At 36.4% G+C, this 19,702-nt stretch overlaps 1 long non-coding RNA gene across 4 annotated transcripts; it reads right to left on the reverse strand.

Annotated features, from left to right (window-relative positions):
* Positions 1-12,771: 12,771 nt before the first annotated feature.
* On the reverse strand, positions 12,772-16,365 carry LOC113290914. Of its 4 annotated transcripts, none has more exons than XR_003331606.1 (9): positions 15,886-16,365; positions 15,205-15,454; positions 14,949-15,080; positions 14,372-14,424; positions 14,138-14,257; positions 13,869-14,019; positions 13,516-13,641; positions 13,295-13,428; positions 12,772-13,117 (listed from the first exon to the last, which is right to left on the reverse strand). It is a non-coding gene; the product is annotated as an uncharacterized LOC113290914 (long non-coding RNA). The 4 variants fall into 4 exon arrangements; XR_003331605.1 differs by having other exon boundaries at positions 15,205-15,754; XR_003331604.1 differs by having other exon boundaries at positions 15,205-16,365.
* Positions 16,366-19,702: the final 3,337 nt, after the last annotated feature.

The following is a 19,702-nucleotide window of genomic DNA, read 5'->3' on the forward strand; positions in this document are numbered from 1 at the left end:
GTCAATACTCGATCTCGATCATGGAAACCACTCCCCCTTACACAATGATCCGAGAACCATAGGTATTTGTAGTGTGACCTACAATATTTCTCCCCCATTTTGTCAATAAAATTGGCAAAGGTACAAGAACGGGTTCATAATGAAATTTCCACGAGAAATGTTTCATGTCCAAAAGGAAAACACATATCAACTTAATTTAGATGCAATCATATAGCCGAAGCTAACAACATTCGTCAAGGAGTTTATAGATACAAGATAACCCCTAAAAATTCCACAGCCGCACTCCCCACAAAGATATGACCATTAAGCACAAGTTCAAAAGAACTCTCCCCATTTGATGTCATTCCCAAAAAGGAACAACAAGAGCGACCTTAATTTCGAAAGAAACAAGGATTTAAATGAATACCAAAAACCATGATTAGTGATTATGATATTCAAAACTCAACTAAATTAATCACAAGTAAACCCATGATTAATTTAATTGAAAGGTACTCAACATAAGTAAACTTACGGAGTTACGACTAAGTTCATATGGAAGTGACAACTTAATCGTTCAAATACTCGACATAAGGTAAACCTTACGGAATATTAATATACTCAACATAAGGAAAACCTTACGGAATACATGACTACATTAACCAATAGAACATGATAGTGTAGTCGTTCATATACTCAACACAAAAACTTGTGGGATATATGAAACCTTCAATTAAATTAATTACAAGAAAACCTATAGTTAATCTAATTGGATAACAGATTACGAAACTAATCACCGAAGTAATCAATTTAATAATATTTGGGCTCAACATAAGAGATTATGGAACCCCGATTAAGATTACCATAGAATATGACATCCTTAACCGTACATGTACTCAACATAAGTGATAAAGCTTACGAAGTACAAACTAAATAACCAAACAAGTTGATTAACTTAGTTTCAAATGCTCGACAAATAGCATCTTATGGAACAACCAACCATGCCAATAAAAATTGACTTGGTCGTATCGTGCTCGACATAAGATACACAATGGAGCCTTCACGGTAATAAAAGAAACTGAATCAATAAATATCAATACCGTGGATAACATACAAGAATCTATTCTATCTTTGCATCACAAAGTGACATAATAGACTTTATCCTTGTAAAACAAACGACCTTATCTATTTTCCATCAAATACATGATTGCATAGGCTTAAACATTTGTAGTTGTCAAAAGTCAATTCATCCTTTTAAACCAATATATGAATATCGATCATGAACGACTTTACTTTTGACAAAGTATGGGACCTTCAAGTTCACGGACGCAAACAATACATATCCCATAAAAAATATTGCAATACATTAAACCATTAACAATATTGCAAACCATCATCCTCAAAATATTTTTAGAATTTAATACCATAAACCTAAAAAATAACAACAAGAAGATGAAAACAAAGATAGTTATGTGTAGTCACAATCACCGCTATTCAACACTAGTTATTCTTCCAATAAAACAAAAAGAAGACTTTCTAGTTATTAAGACAAACTCGTAATGCACATATAAGATGATTTTTCCTTAAAAGGTAGACTCAATATTCTACGTCCGTATTTATACTAAGAATAGCTACCAAAGGCGTATAAAAATATTTTCACAAAGAAGAACATACAAAGTCATTAACGACCATGCACCATAGTTCACAAAGGATGATCGTGAACATTCAAGAATCCCATAATAATGCGTACTAATTCCCATTCTTGAACTTCCTTCTTTGTAATTTACCAACAACATTCTTGTAAGAGCTAAAAATTATCTTAGAAGAGTAGTACTCCAAGAATCCAAGTGCCCAAGTCCAAAAGAAGTGGAACAAGTTCAACGAAACGGAGCAAAACACTCAAAAACAAGAGACAGGACAAATACCAATCTTGACTCATCCAAATTCAATGTTTCTCATCTCCATTTTTAATAGAATTCAAAGAGAAAGAGAGTGCAAAAATAATGAGTTCATTCCGAGTTCGGACGAAAAGGTTATGGCCAAAACAAGTCGACCGAATATTGACGTCTACAGGCAAGTCCGCGAACTTACGGGGTTGCACACGAATTTTTGTATCCTGGAGCAGTTTGCGGACTTAAACCCCTGGAAATTGGTTTTTAAGTGATGTTATGCATACTTGGTATGTGCACCATGAATTCCAAACATCCCGAACAGCTATTTCCAAAACTAAACATTTAAGAACCTTAAACACGGATCAAGTTAGGTAGAAATGAACGATAAGAAAAGTACAAATAAAGTCATTATAAGTATTTTAAGCAATTGAAAACATAAATCTTGCTCAAAGTTCATATACATACCTTTTTATAAGGATCCAATTGTATTCTACAACCTTACCGATCATAATTTGTGTGCCCCAGTTCTTGTGCTTCCCTCACCGTATATAAAGCATGGCATTTCTTGGTGAGTATTCACTTCCAACACAATCAAGTTGTCTTGAGGTGAAGAATTTCTTGCTCACCATGGCACCAAGAAAGAGTTTCTTTCCAACAACTCTTAAATCTTGTAGTGTTGAGAAACACCCAATCAGCTGTTTTTATAAGTCTATCAAAGAACTTCAAGAGAACCCAAAAAGATTTGTATTTATGATTTCTTGTTTTCCAACTTATAAAAAACAGTTTTTGGAGATAGTTTTTAGTACTGCAAAGGGAAACTCCTTTGATTGAAAGAGACGTTCTAGATTTTTCATAAAATAAGACAATACTACTATCTTGATAGGAAGTGTCAGGAATTGAGCAATGAATCGATTCATGCTTTGAGGTGATACACTCAGATGACTGAGATTTAAACTCCTCTTGTAATTCGTTTAGTTTATCACAACTAATTGGATTACACAGAGGAGGAGCATTGCTCTCACTGATTAGTAAATCAATATCAACCTCAACATGAATATTATTCATCATAACTTGATTTAGCCTGTCAAGAGATTCTTGCTCTTTCTGGAGGTATAACTTAACATCAAGAGATAAACCCTCAAGCTTCTTTTCAAGCCCTGAAAACACTTCAAGGGATTTCAAACCTGGTGGAGGTTTAGATAGAATTTCTTCTATAAATTTTATTAAATCAGTCATGGAAGAGAATTCTGAAATCCCTGGATCTGGTGGTGCATTTATTGAGATATCACTACTTTCCATAGAGTCAGATCGCTTACAAACACAGACTTATAAGGTCTTAAAAGTGTTTGCCTGCTCTGATACCAATTGAAATAGCGGGGGTCTAACAACACCACCCAATATTTCGTTTAGCAATCTGTATGGACAAACTCCGAAGCACTCTACTAGAGAATCAACTAGACAGTTAGACTCAATCTAGAATATAGTGTCTCGAGGAGTTATTATCTCTATCTCTCAATCTAATTCTTACTCAAGCAAAATGCGAGTCTTGATTAGAGAGAGATAAACTTGGACGGTACCAAAGACCAATGTCCAAGTGTTAATCAATGAAATCAACAATCACAAGATTGGATCTGTAATTGATTAAGCTTCAACGCACAACCTGTATTATTTCTATTATATAAACAAATATAATGCGGAAAAGAAATAACACAGACACCAGATATTTTGTTAACGAGGAAACCGCAAATGCAGAAAAACCCCGGGACCTAGTCCAGATTGAACACACACTGCATTAATCCGCTACAGACACTAGCCTACTACAAGCTAACTTCGGACTAACCTATAGTTGAACCCCTATCAATCTCCCACTGATACAAGGTACAGTTATGCTCCTACGCCTCTGATCCCAGCAGGATGCTGCGCACTTGAATCCCTTAGATGATCTCACCCACAACTAAGAGTTGCTATGAACACAATTGCAGGCTTAACAATAAAAAAATATGTCTCCCACAGAAAAGTCTATCGAAGAGGATAAATTCTTCTCCCACAGATAAACCCTAAATCTGTTTCGTCTTTGATTATAAATAATCTAGGTGAATCAGAAACCAATTGATAATCCGGTCTTATATTCCCGAAGAACAACCTAGATTAATCAATAACCTACTCAAACAATCCTTCCTGACTACACAGGCGGTTTGTTGAGGAATCACAAATAGAGAGACGAAGATGTTTGTGATTACTTTATCTTTCCTATCGGAGAACTCTAACGATCTCAAGCCAATCAAAGATTGTACTCGTACGATAGAAGATGCAAGATCAAATCACACAACTACGATAAAAGTAGTGTCGGTATGGCTTCACAATCCCAATGAAGTCTTTAAGTCGTTAACTCGAGTTTAGAGAAGAAACTCAAGAGTTAATGGAGATCGACTCTAGCGAGAGCACTAGTAGCACACATACGTGTGGGGATTACTTTTTCCCCTTGCTAGATGTCTCCTATATATAGTCTTCAAATCAGGGTTTTACCTTAGGTACTAAACAAACCATATCCACCGTTAGATGAAACCTGATTTAGATTCAAGCTAATATCTCTCAACCGTTAGATCAAAATCTTTAGCTTGTCATACACAATACCATACACATTTACTGGGTTTATGAAAAACCGTGCCCAAACGTGTACGTGTATGTTGGTTCAATACAATAACCAAAGGTTAACCGTATGAGTGTTTCATACCAACCATTTTCTCCTTCACCATAACTAGTTCATATGGCTCACACGAACTAGTTAAAGAGTCGTTCAATTGCTATGAGATCTTATGTAACTACACAAGACACAATTGAAACAAATATGATTCGATTCGATTGAATCAGTTCATGAAAATTATAGCCACGGTTTGCATAAAGCATTCCTTGATAATTTAATATCTCTGTTCACAAATCATCTTTAGATCATAACCACTTAATCTCACAAACAAGTTCGCGGACTTAAGTTCATCGGTTGAGTTTTCCAAAACTCAGCAGAAATTCTCGGTCGAGAACTTCCGCCAGTTCACGGACTGGGTTCGCGGACTTGGCAAGCCAATTCCACAATCCTACCGATTTCTCTTGATCAACAAAGTTGGACAACTTCGGTTCAAGGAATCCATGGTTATGTGATCTAAACTCTTATTTCAATCATTGAAACATTCTTAGAGGACGTTATATAGTTGTTACACTATTTCTCGTCAAAGCAATTTTCAAAGCGATTGAAACGTTCATGACTTTCGTCACTAGGTAAAGAAAGCAATGGTCGAAGTGAAACGCTTTACCAACACACATTTTGAAATATAGATAAGAGTGATATACTCGGATCTAAATATCTACTGTGTATGATCATAGTCTATATATATAGCATACGACTTTTGTCTCAAGAAGTAGGAGATAGAATAGATAGACTTTGGAGTGACAGATGAGTTCAAGTCTTCACATACCTTTTTGTCGAGAAGTTCCACCGGTTTCTTGAGTAGTTCTTCTTCTTGTCTGATGAATCGCCATGAAGTCCTTGGGCTCAACTACACCTTCTAACCTAGTCCGAGACTTAGCTATAATGGACTAGAAATCAAGACTTATAGTTTTGATCACTAACATTGACAATCATGCTTGAGATAGCAACGTGATCACTAATATTGACAAACATGCTTGAGATAGCAACGCATGCAAGATTGACCGAGTTTTGCTCTAACACATACGACTAAGAAATCCCCACTGTATAAATATTTACGGTCAGGAACTTCAAACGTCAACCAAGCCGTAAATCAGAGTTGCAAATTTATGTCAGAATTACGGTTATGAGTTCTAACCGCGGAAAAGATACACGGCGCGAAAATGTATCCATAACCAAGACTCATTTAATTTTTGAGTCTTCAGTGCAATACACGGATGGGTATTTCCTGACCGTAACATGGCTACAGTTCGTTTTCCTAGCCGTATTAGTATAACGGCCGAGACTTTCCAAACGAAATTTTGTACAAGTTATTTAACAAGAATTATATGCACTTTCGGCTAGGTTATGTGAAGGATCGACCTAGCCGAAAGTGCACAAAAAATTGGTTGTACTTGATTTTTTTCCTCAGTTTTCTTAGATTAGACAACTGGAAAGACTAAGATTCATTCATAAATGCAAAGTTATAAAAATTCATCCATCCAAATCCATAACCAAACAACAAAAATAGTAAGTAGACAAAGTCTTAGATAATAAAAGATCCATGAAGTAGTATAATAAAAAGTGAGTAAATAGTCATTCACTTTCACTTGATCCCTCCTCCGAAGTGCGCATAAACTCATCCAAATCGTCTTGTTGCTCAGGTTCCACAACTTGTTCTATAACTCTATATTTTTTACCTCGACCGATGCCACCCTTGAATTGGAGTCTTTTTACCTCCACCATGTCCACCTTGAGCACTTGTTCCAGCACGGATACCTTTTGCACCTGTTCCAGCACGACTAAATTTTGCACTTGTTCCAGTATGGCCACCTTTTGCACCTCGACCACCTCGATCTTCCTTATATTGAACTTGTTCATGAGGGGGAGTGTCCGAGTCGTCGCTAGAAGAAGGAGACCTAAAACTTTTAGTTCTCCTTGGTCGTTCCGCTTCATCAGGATATAAACCTCCTTTCTCAGGGATAATTATGCCTCTAACTCGATTCCGCATTAATCTTAGTTCATCTACAGTTAACTCCTCACCCAAATTAATCATACGGGTGATGTCATTGGCCACCCAATTAACTCGTTTGACCTATTTTTTCATATCAAACACACATACTCTAATTATTCATAGATAATTAAACATAATTAGTAGTGTACATATACAAACAATATATACATAGATAATTAAACATAATTATTCATAGATAATTAAACAACATATACAAACATAATTAGTAGTGTACGTACCACCATCTTCTTCATTCATTGATGCCTTTGATTTTGAAATCTCTTTCTATGCATTCTTGAAATGTCCCTGCGCCTCCGGATCCAAATTTTCCACATAAGGATGAGCCCACTCTCGATACCATTCCATGTAATTCGCATCCGCTTCGGAAGTCCCATGAGAAGCTTCAAAGAGTCTTCTACTCATTTGGTTTACTTCTTGGGAACAAGCATTCCAATGCTCGATCGACGGTGCATTTTCATAGTTCAATTTGACATCTTTGTCCTTAAATTGGGAGGTGGTTATGCTCAGTTTAAAAGGAGTTTCTTCAGGTACAATTTTCTGGACAATACCCGATTTGGCGGAGCGTTCTACGAGGATCTAAAATGACGAACCCATTTGCATGAAACAAAGGTCCTGTATAGGTCGCCACATCGGAAAATACTCTATCACCAACTTCATCTTCTCAATCCTCATCAAGCTTCAAATATGGATCAAAAGCCACATCTTCGATTGTCAAAGCATCAAACTTTTTCCTCATCTCCTTCATTTCCGCCTCTTTATCCTTGTGTTGGGTCCCTCCAAAGGGGTATCTTCCTCCTGTAGGTTTTTCTAGAGGCCATTTTGTATCCCGAGTAGGCCTCAAGCTTTTAAAATGTTCGTAAGCCCATGACTACGTCGATTTTTTTTTTTATTGTTAATAAGACACGAGTACGTCAATATATAAAAGTAAAATAAACAAACATTCTTTATATTAAAACAAGAAGATACCTGGATAAGAGCAACACATCTCGTAATTTGTGTTTCATTCCATCTAGAAGCTTTGCAAAGACAGACCAACACATCAGCAAGGAGGGCGGTGGCCCATGAGTACCTAGGTGCCTCATTTGTTTACGGATCAAGACTGAGAGTCTTCAACCACTGCAAATAACAATCATTTACCTTATTTCCTGAGAAATCGGGGAAAAAGACGGTCCCAAGAGCATGCAACAAGTAAGCTATAGCCGTATGTCTATCTCTTTCTGCGTCCATCACCACCAATCCACTCCTGGTCTTGGTATCAGAATCCCCAAACTTTTCCTTCAGACGAACCAAATTAATCTTCCTTAACATATTAACTGCTTCACTTAATTTGCCCGGTGCACTAAATTTCCTTTTAGCTCTAGTCGGTGCTCCATACCCTATCTCAAACTCTTCTTCTGCTTCATTTTTACCCCACCCAAGACAGTTCTTCGCCAAGGCACAAAGCCCATCAAAAGGCATATAATCGTTGAAACCCTCAAACACATCCTTTCCTTCCAAAGCTAGACCAGTGATTTGCTTTCCGTCATCCGGAGTGATAGTCATCTCGCCGAATGGGAGGTGAAAAGTCCTTGTTTCGGGCCAAAATCTTTCTCTAAAACCACAAACTGTTACAACATCATATGTCTTCTGCAAAGCCTCGATTCCAGACCATAACCCCGAAGCTTTTACCAAAGCTATCACATCTGCATGCTCCTTGTCCAACGACCAAAACCTTGCTTGTTGGTGCTTTAGTTTAGGGACCGCTTTATCCCGGAACAAAAAAAAATGGTTGTAAAATTAGTAATACATAACAAAATGAATTTAACGTATATGAAATTTGATTTATTACCTTTGTGCTACAAACCCTAGCAGCCCATAAAGACGTGTATCCAATCAAGACAGATCGATTTCTCGCCTCACCCCAAGGTCTTGATGAGGTTCTTGACGCTTAGATAGCAGTATATGTGAAACGGTTCCCCTGTCTCCGTCGCCTAAGAAAGCGTGGAGCGCAGGATCCAAGGAAACTATCACATACTTTCTGAAAGGAAACATGCGCTTAGTGTATCTAATCATGTGGTCAAGTTAAATGGATGATTCTCTCAACTATTACGCTATAAATAAGAATCCTTTGACGACATTCATACAAGTATTGTGGGTAACATCTTTCACTTAAGTCAACATTTGCACATTTCACTTTTATATTTCCATTTTCTTATCTATCCATGTGATTTCAATATGCTAGTGTTGTGGGCAAACGTTTCAAAAAGTATGATGACTATCTTAGTAGAGTTTTGCAATCAGATTGAATATCACGCATAAGTAATTGCTTGTGTGTGATGATTGGAATGTATGTGGGATGTTTGCAGCTAAAGAGCATATGCAAGCTAAGTACTTGGGTTTTTTTCTTTGTGTATATCCTTAGTGGTTCTTCCAAGGAAAGAAATTGGAGTAGGTTTTGTGGGTATACCTATTGTAAGCCCTCACGAGACTATAACTCGTCCACTAGGGACACCTAGGGGTTTAATGGCTTGTTATACATGCTAAGTGTAACCGTTTTCTCGACGACATGGAGTTGTTGTATTTAAGATTAGTTTTATTTAGTTTTCTCGAGGACTAGCAAAAGCTCAGTGTGGGAGAATTTGATAAGTGCATAATTCATATGATTTTAGTGTCCATTCCATACTTGTTTTAGCTATTATTCTTGCATATTTTCGTATTATTACTCTTGTTTGCTATTATTTGCCTCTATTAGGTGAGTCATCCAAAAAGGAGATACAAAGTACTGAAAAGATATGGGAAGATAAGTATTCCAAGTATCCAAGTGCCCAAGTCCAAAAGAAGTGGAAGAAGTGAGACGAAAAGGAGCAAAACGCTCAAAATCAAGAGAAGGGCCAAAGACCGATCTTAACTCATTCAAATTAAGGATTTATCATCATCATCTTGAATAGAATTGAAAGATAAAAAAATAATGAAAAAAGAATGAGGTCATTCTGAGTTCAGATGAAGAAGTTGTGGCCAAAACAAGCTTTTATTGAATACCGAAGACATCAAAGTATGCGGATGAGTACGATACTTTAATTCCGAAAATTTCTGCTGGAATTTGAAGTTCGCGGACTGAGTACGCGTACTTAGCTAGTCGGAAAACGTGAATTCATACCTTGGAAGGGCTAAGCTCACGTTTGGGGTTGTTATTTCATATTTTTGGGTCGGGTTCTTGAACCGAACTAAATACGTGAAGGCCAAGCAATGTAAACCTATAAAAGGAGGTATTAGGTCATGAATGAAACATCATCAAGGGATCACGAAATTATAAGCTTGGAGAGGATAAATATCACATGGATCGAAAGCTAGGGTTTCAGAGCAGTTCTTTAATCGTTACGATATATCTAAACTTTTCTCTTATGTATAACATGGATGTTTCTACATCCATGAGTAACTAAACACCTATTGATTGAGGATGAATTCTAAGTTGTAAATAAGATTTGAGTTATTATATTAATCTACTTTGAAGTTCTGCATATGATTATCGTTTGTTTATACTATAATGTATATTTATGATTGATTGAGAGATTTTTTAGGTGGCCAACTAAATTGATTTGTTGATTCAATCTATTGCTAGTATTGAGTTAGAAGATAAGTAATCGTCAAATAACCTTTACATAAGTAGAGAACACGAAACCTTACATAGGGATTCTGTGGAGTGATTGTGGGTATAAACAACACTAAAAAGTGGACCTTGAGCAAAGAGTCTAACTATTAGGATCAACCTATAAATTCACAAAAGATAAAGCATTCGACCAAATTACACCTTGAGTGATCTACTACTAGGTGGTTAGGCGAATAGGATCTGGTATTGGAGAGCTTCTGTACTCAGTGATAAAAGGAATTTAGGGAACAACAATGAGCTAGCTGTTATTCCACGCCTGGTGATAATTTATGATTAACGACGAGTAGGAAATTATAATAACTCATTGACGGTTTACTAACGAAGAAGGATTCCTCGATCAGATCTCTTTCTATTGATTACAATACAATTTTATTTGCTCTGATTATTTATTTTGTTCACAACCTAAAACAAAACCCCCCTTTGTGACACTTTGACAACTAAAACTCATTGCTCTTCGTGGGAACGATCCTTACTTCCATTATATTACCAGTTAATTTTGTGGAATTAAGATTATTAATTTGTTGAGCCTACAACACCCATCAGGTACTAGGAGCCTAGTAGGTCATTTCATAGTTGATTTATTAAAACAACTTTAATATAATCACGCTATGAGATTAGAATTGCATGGTTTACCTTGCGAAACAAATGTCAACAAAGCTCATGTCAAGTGTCAAGAAAGCTCAAGTTAATGGGCTTCCAAACCTGATTACACCCCTCCTCAAAGTCAAAAAGAAAAAAACAGAACAACCAAACTGTCATTGCTCATTTAACTGAAGCTGGTATAACCATAAATATCCGGAAAAGGGTTATGTGCATGATAAGAAGACGACTAGGGTGTACAAGACAAAGTCAAAGAAGTGTGGATGCGCATTCAAGATAATTTTTTGGAGGAACAAAGAAACCGATAACATGTGGAGAATGAATAGAGTTGATGTTGGTTGGCATAACTGAAAATGCGGGGGGTACAACAACCACACCCAATATTTCGATTAGCAATCTGTATGGAGTAACTCTAATATACTTTTAAGAGAATTGACTAGACAATCAGATTCAATCTTAATAAAAAGTATATCAAGTAGTTAATATCCCGATCTCTCGATTTGATATATAACCAAGCAAATAGAAATCGCGAGTCTTTATCAAATACAGGAGAGATAACTTGGATGGTACCAAAGACCAATATCCAAGTGTCAATCTATTTAAATCAACAACCAAAGGTTGGATATTAATTGATTGATCTTAACGCACAACCTGTGATATTTCAATTATATAACAAAATATAACGCGGAATAGAAATAACACAGACACCAGAAGTTTTGTTAACGAGGAAACCACAAATGCAGAAAAACCCCGGGACTTGGTCCAGATTGAACACCACACTGTATTAAGCCGCTACAGACACTAGCCTACTAAAAACTAACTTCGGTCTGGACTGTAGTTGAACCCTAATCAATCTCACACTGATTCAAGGTACAGTTGCGCTCCTTACGTCTCTGATCCCAGGAGGATACTACGCACTTGATTCCCTTAGATGATCTCACCCACAACTAAGAGTTGCTAAGACCCAAAGTCGAAGACTTTAATAAAAAAATATGTATCACACAGAAAAGTCTATGATAATAGATAAATATGTCTCCCACAGATAAACCTATGAGTTTTGTTCCGTCTTTTGATAAATCAAGGTGAACATGAACTAATTGATAACCCGGACTTATATTCCCGAAGAACAGCCTAGAATTATCAACCACCTCACAATAATCTAAATTGTATGACAGCGAAACTAGATATTTTGGAATCACAAACGATGAGACGAAGATGTTTGTGATTTCTTTTTATCTTGCCCTATCGGAGATATAATCTCAAGTCAATTATTCAATTGAACTCGTACGATAGAAAATGGCAAGATCAGATCGCTCAACTACAAGAGAAGTAGTTTCGTCTGGCTTCACAATCCCGATGAAGTCTTTCAGTCGTTAACCTACAGGGTCTCGAGAAGAAACCTAAGGTTAAAGGAGAATTGACTCTAGCAAAACCAACTAGTATCACACAGGAGGTGTGGGGATTAGTTTTTCCAATTGCTAGATCCTTTATATAGTTTTCAAATTAGGGTTTGCAATCTAAGTTACCTTGGCAATAAAGCATGCAATCACTACACCAAAAATAGACATTAGCAACTGCCTCTCGCTTTTGCGAATCGGGCTCGCAACTGCAGTCAGCTGTGGCAAAACGTGGTGTAACAAATTTTCGCAACGAAAATGTAGCTGTTGCGAATTTTTGGTCGCAACAATTTTCGCAACAGAAACTATTTGACTCGCAAGAGCTGTGTAGCAGTGACAAAAATTTTACTGTTAGTTGCAAAATCTTGACTAAGTCAACGAAGACTGATCCAAAATTTTGCGGCAAAAAGTTCGCAACAGAGGTAGCTGTTGCTAAATTTTTGCAACAACAAAAGAAAAGGTCGGTCATCGTTGACCTAGTCAATCTTTTCACCCCATTTCAATTTTATCCTGCAGCTACTCCATAAACACTGTAATGCTTGTGATTCAATCAATCAATCAAATTCCAATATTGATATATCCAGTGATACATGTTTAAACATCAACCGCACTTTACAAAAGAAAGGGAAGGAAACAATTATGCTTATCATTTGTAACTACATTTCCTCTAGATTTCAATCAATACTCTTAACTTAGTTTAGTTTCAAAAGTAAGAGAAGAGACGTACATTTACGAAGAATATAAGAAACTCCTACTTGCGAACTGGTTCTTCTGATGCGGCTTCCATTTTGGCTTCGAGTTGCAATAGTGTAGTTTCCTTGAACACTTGGTACTGATTCAACACTATAATCTGAAGTCCCCACTAAATCTCAAAGCTATGATTGCGCCAGCCTAATTATTGTCAAATGAAAAACAAAAATCAAATTACAATTCAAGTCATACTGAAATCTCTAGGTATACTGTTGCGCACACAATTTGCATTATAGTTAAACAACTGAATCCTTGCATCATATGCAATTAAGTAAATTATCCTTCAAAAATACAAAAACATCAACATGCAATTCTTACCTGTAAGCTGCCAGTTCCAGTAATCATCTCCTCTTTCATCTTTTCCCGCTTTTCTGCAGCTAAGGGCTCCAAGCGTACAATGGATCTTCTAGCTTGATTATTTGAAGGACCCAAGTCCACAGTTTTCTTCACGTCTGAAAGAAAAGAAAAAATAGTAAATAAAAATCATAAGTTGATTAGTGCAAAACTATATCTAGAGAAAACTTATTAACATTTCAGACCTAGCATAGCTTCTTCAAAGTGTTGAAGCTTTTCGTGAGCCTCCACTCTCTAATCAGATCTTTCATATATGCAGGATTTAACTCCAAAGATTTGTCGAATTCCTTAATAGTCTCCTCATATTTACGCTGTGAATATCATGTTTCAACTTCAAGATCAAATGATAAAAGGAATTATGACCAGACGAAGAACACCATGATACATGAAAAGAAAACCACAGTCGGAATTACACGTTGAAGTACATAGTTCAGACCATACAGTGTAGCAAGACTTAAAGAAGGCGTAAGAAATATAGTTCAGGTCATTTATCACGTGGCTTAAGTTGAATAATAAACATCATGTTATATACTCGTACCGAATTTGAGAAGCAAGCAGCTCTACTTCCATGACATGTAACAACCTGTAACGCAAGCTCATACACTTAACAACAAGGCATCTTAATACTGCCCAGACCCAAAAAGCTTACTTCCTCCAGTTTTTGCATCATTGGCTTCAGTTAACGCTTTCTTCATCAGTAAAATAAAAGATAATCATCATCTAATTCTGTATATCGGGGTAAGCCTTGACCACTACCAGCACCAATTTCTTAAGGATTAAAATGCATTTTAATAGGGGATGAAGTACCTTAGGCATATGCCTCATCTACAAGCACAACCACATGTCATCGGCACCAACACCCCACCCAAAAATGCTGCTTTCCTACTTTCCTTTAGTGCGCACCAAGGCTCCCGCGTCAGACTTGAACTGGAGAAAGGACGACAAGAGCTTTCAAGATCCTACCTCTTTTAAGTATATAAACTTCACTTTTAATATGGATGGAAAAAAAAAATGTTCAAACATGAGTTATAGGTTTCAAACCTTAATCTACTTCATATTGCTGCTTCTTTGTTTTAAGAGAATCTTCTCAACATCTGAAAAATACACAACCAAATGTATCAATATCCAAATCCAAGAGCAATTGTCTCAAAGAGTACTCACTGGCACATGCTGGATGTATTAAGTCATCAGTATCAAGATGGATGATCCAGTACATGCCAGATTCCTAGGTTGAAAATTATCACAGTAGATATAGAACTCTATCAAAATACACAATCGCAAATTATAACTACCAACAGTCTGGAATTCATTGGTGAAATGACAGGCCTACAAAGGTAATGTCAAGACACAAAGTAATTTCATGAATCAAGATGGTGTAATGAAAGGTGACCAGCCTGGGTGTATAGTTTTACAAATTCTCGGAAACGTGATTAACACAAAATATATCAAGGTCTAAGGTTTTTCAAGTAATACTCCTGCCATATCGATGATGATTAACTAATGCAAGGATTATATCCAACAAGATCCCAACTCTTTTTAGTTATTTCACAGCATTCTCATCTCAAATTTCAGTGAAGGAAAAACATAAACTATTTGTAAACATATATAGGAAGTGTACCTGTAGCTCTCATATCAGCAAAGTGGACACAAGGTTTATACTTTCAGGTCATTTGCTTTCATATCATCCAACTACCAGTTCCATGAACATACTTGTGAAATATGACCTAAAATTCCAGATTGGTGCCTCCAACTGCAGAAAAAAGCATAAAAAAAACATCAACAAGCTTAAAAACGAAAATCTAACAATCAATTTACCAAAATACACGAATAAATAACATCATTAATTGATTCAAACAAAGAAACAACATCATTACCTGCTCTGGTTTCAATGGCAGGATTTTTCTTCTTCTGCAGATCTGGTCTGAGAGAGTGACACTTCATGGTCCTGCAACTCCAACTTCATTTCATTCTTAATGCACCACTAACTCCACATCTGATCACTAACATCACCATCTCTAACTCCATGACACTAACTAATAACCCTAGAATCAGGTTCATCTACACTCATCTCATTCTCAGTTCATCACCACCAGTTGGAGTTCGTCCCCAAGTTGTATCAACATCCTGCAAGGCTACATCAATTTCTTAGATACAAACTCAGAATTCTAACAACACCACCATTTCCTTATCCCTGAATCAAAACACAAATCTAAGCTACAATCCACCGCTCTATATCATAATCAATTCAATACTCAATTTCTATCTTCTCAAACTCAAATCTTAAAAACATATGCACATCTCTTCTTATCTTTCAAGATAGCTGAAATCCTAATTCATCTTCAACTGAATTACTAACCTAACCTGTAACACTTGATTCCATAAGGAAGCTCTAACTCAACCTCACGCAACATCTCTATCTGAATTCTAATTAAAACCCATCCAGAATCAATCAACACAAATCAATTTCACTTCAAAATAAACAACGCAAACAAAATTCATACACTCATACTCAAAATTTGAGTAAAACAGATTCAAATAACAGAACTCTAAATTACCTTTTCTATTCTTCTCCTGAGTTCGATTCAACATCTGAATCACCATCACTGATAACTCCATCATCTTCTTAATACGATAATCAAACCCTAGCTCTTCATCAGTTATAATTCATCAACTTTAATTTCAAAAACAACTTCAATTTCACACATAATCAAAGCCAATTGCAGAAACCCTAAATATCAAATTCAAACCAATCTTCAACTTCATATTCTAATCCATGATAAAACCATCTTATTCAATCCCCTAAACCATCATATTTATCTTCTAATTCTTCTTTGAACCTCAATTGAAACCGTAACTCGATTATTTCTCAAACCCAACTTTCTGCTTCTTCCAACACCCAATCGACAGCATCATCATCACCTGCATCCTCAATTCAACAACTACAAGCTTTACATGAACTAAACTCGAGATACTCAAGCTCAAACCACTGAAGATGAAATCGACAGAGAGGAGGAGAAGAAGAATAGGGAAGAAAAAAGAAAGAGAGAAAATAAGAGAATGAAAATCTCTTCGATCCGTTTGAGGATAAGGCAGGATAAACCCGTGTAGGCACACACGAAATTGGCATGCGTGAAGCAATGGTAAAAAAATTGTTTCCTGGCACACGCGATTTTGGCATGCTTGAAATCATATAGTTGCGAGTAGAAACAGAATTGAAGCAGTTGCGAAATTTGCAAGAGGGGAGGGCTGTTGCAAAAAGTTTGCAACAACAATTCGCAACAGCTACATTCTTTTGCGAATCTGAGTTGCTATATCCTGAATTTGGTGTAGTGAATATTCACCGTTATATGAAAAACCTGATTCAACCAAGCTAATATCCTTCATCCGTTAGATCGAAACTTAACTTGTCACACACAAATGAAATGTATTCATTTAGGTTTGAGTAACCATACCTAAACGTGTAGACTTAGTTGGTTCACAAATAGTTAACCAATGGTTAGCCATATGAGCACTTTCATACTAACCGTATTCATCTTTCTCATAACTAGTCCAAATGACTCATAAGAACTAGTTGAAGAGTTGTTCAATTTCTTAGGTCTTTATTCATAGACACAATTGAAACAAAATCGGTTTGATCCATTTGAATCAATTCATGAAAAATATACCCACGGGATTGCATTCCTTATAATTTATTGTTTTAAGTTCATGAACTACCGACTTGAGAAATAACCAGCTTGGGTACGCGTACGGGTATGCATACCTTAGCTACCGGATTTGAGTTTACGAACTCAGCAGAAATTTTCGGTTTGAAAACTTCCGCGAGTACGCGTACCTAAGGTGACTGGTTTACTAGTTTGCAAACTACAAACTCAACCTGTCCCCTTCACCAATACTGCATGCACACATATGCGTGCACTTGGTTTCCGGTACATGGATTTATACACTAATGTGCGAACACACTATATATGCTTACATCCGTAGATGGTAATCTCAATTATACATTTCAATCATTGAAACATTCTTCTATAATGTTATAACAATCGTTATTCACGACTATCGTCATCAAAGCTATTTTCAAGATTGAAACGTCATCATGGCTTTCTTCACGCATAAAGATGAAAATGGTTAAAGCGAAAGCTTATCAACACATATTTCGAGAAAAAGATAGGCGAGTAAACTCGACTCGAAATAGCAAATATGTATGTATGAAAACTATCATACTTATACGACTATTGTCTCAAGAGTAGTGTTAGAGCACTGCTCAGTCGAACTCGCATGCGTTGCTATCTCCAGCATGTTTGTCAATGTTAGTGATCAAAACTATAAGTCTTGATTTCTAGTCTACTATAGCTAAGTCTCGGAGTAGGATATAAAGTGTATTTGAGATCAAGAACTCCTTGGCGATCATCATACAAGACGAAGAACTACTCAAGGAACTGGTGGAACTTCATCGACTAAAAGGTATGTGGAGACTTGAACTTATCTATCACTCAAAAGTCTATCTACTCTATCTCCTATCTTGAGACAAAATTCGTTTTGCTATATAGACTTTGATTATACACATTTGCTATTTCGAGCCGAGTTTATCTCGCCTATCTATTTCTCGAAATATGTGATGGTAAGCTTTCGCTTTGGCCAAGTTCATCTTTACCTAGTGACGAAAGTCATGTTATGTTTCAATCACTTTGAAAATGACTTTGACGAAAAATGGTTTGTGAATAACAACTATATAACGTCCTCCAAGAATGTTTCAATGATTGAAATGAGAGTTTAGATTATATAACCATTGTTGGATATAAGCATTGTGTGGCAATACATATATGTACAAGTCCTTATTCCTTGAACCAAAGTAAGCGTACTTTGTTGATCAGGAAAACCGGAACAAGATCTGTGAACTCAGTCCGCGAACTGGCGGAGGTTTTCATCCCGAGAATATCTGCTGGAGTTTGTGAACTCCTTCCGGGAACTTAAGTCCGCGAACTAAGTTCGCGAACTTGGGTTGGTTATATCTAAAGACGATTGTTTGTGAACTTATATTTATATTAAGGAATGCAAATTGCAAACCGTGGCTATAAAGTTCATGAATTGATTCGAGTGAATCAAATCGTTTTTGCTTCGATTGTGTCTTGTATACTTCTATAAGATCTAAGCAATTGAACAACTCTCTAACTAGTTCATTTGAGTCATTTGAATTAGTTATAGTGAAGAAGAATATGGTTGATATGAAAGTGATCATATGGCTAACCATTTGATTAAATATTGTTGAACTAACAAATGTACATGTTTGGGTACGGTTACACAAACCTAAAATCGTGCATTTCATTTGTGTGTAACAAGCTAAGTTTTTGATCCAACGGTTGAAAAGATAATAGCCTGAATCTAATCAGATTTTCATCTAACGGTGAATATTGAGTGCTTTGTTACCAAGCTAACATTGATTGCAAACCCTGATTTGAAAGACTATATAAGAGAGAATTCTAGCAACTTGGAAACCTAATCCCCACAACTTACGTGTGATACTAGTTGTATTTTCTAGAGTCAATTCTCCTTTAACCTTAGGTTTCTTCTTAAAAACCAGGTTAACGACTTAAAGACTTCATTGGGATTGTGAAGCCAGACCGATACTACTTTCTCGTAGTTGTGTGATCTGATCTTGCATATTCTATCGTACGAGTACAATCGCAACGATTGGCTTGAGATTGATATCTCCGATAGGCAAGATATAAAATTAGTCACAAACATCTTTGTCTCATCGTTTGTGATTCTACGATATCTTCTTTCGCCGTGTCGATTAAAATTATTGTGAGGTGATTGATAATTCTAGGATGTTCTTCGGGAATATAAGTATGGGTTATCAATTAGTTCATGTTCACCTTGATTTATCAAAAGACGGAACAAAACTTGTAGGTATTTCTGTGGGAGACAGATTTATGTATTACCGTAGACTTTTCTGTGTGATATAGATTTTGAAAAAGCGCGAGACTAACAACCACACCCAATATTTCACTTACCAATCTGTATGGACAAACTCCAATATACTTTTTATGAGAATCAACTAGACAGTCAGACTCAATCAATAAAAAGATATATCAAAGAGTTTATATCTCAATCTCTCAATTGAATCTTATTCAAGCAAACTGCGAGTCTCGATTAAAGAGAGATAGACTTGGATGGTACCAAAGACCAATATCCAAGGATCAATCAATATCAATCAACAACCGTAAGGTCGGACTATCCAATTGATTGATCTAACGCACAAACTGTATTATTTATATTATATAAACAAATATAATGCGGAAAAGAAATAACACAGACACCAGAAGTTTTGTTAACGAGGAAACCGCAAATGCAGAAAAACCCCGGGACCTTAAG

Source organism: Papaver somniferum, chromosome 1 (genome assembly GCF_003573695.1).
Source record: "Papaver somniferum cultivar HN1 chromosome 1, ASM357369v1, whole genome shotgun sequence".
Taxonomy (NCBI): domain Eukaryota; kingdom Viridiplantae; phylum Streptophyta; class Magnoliopsida; order Ranunculales; family Papaveraceae; genus Papaver; species Papaver somniferum.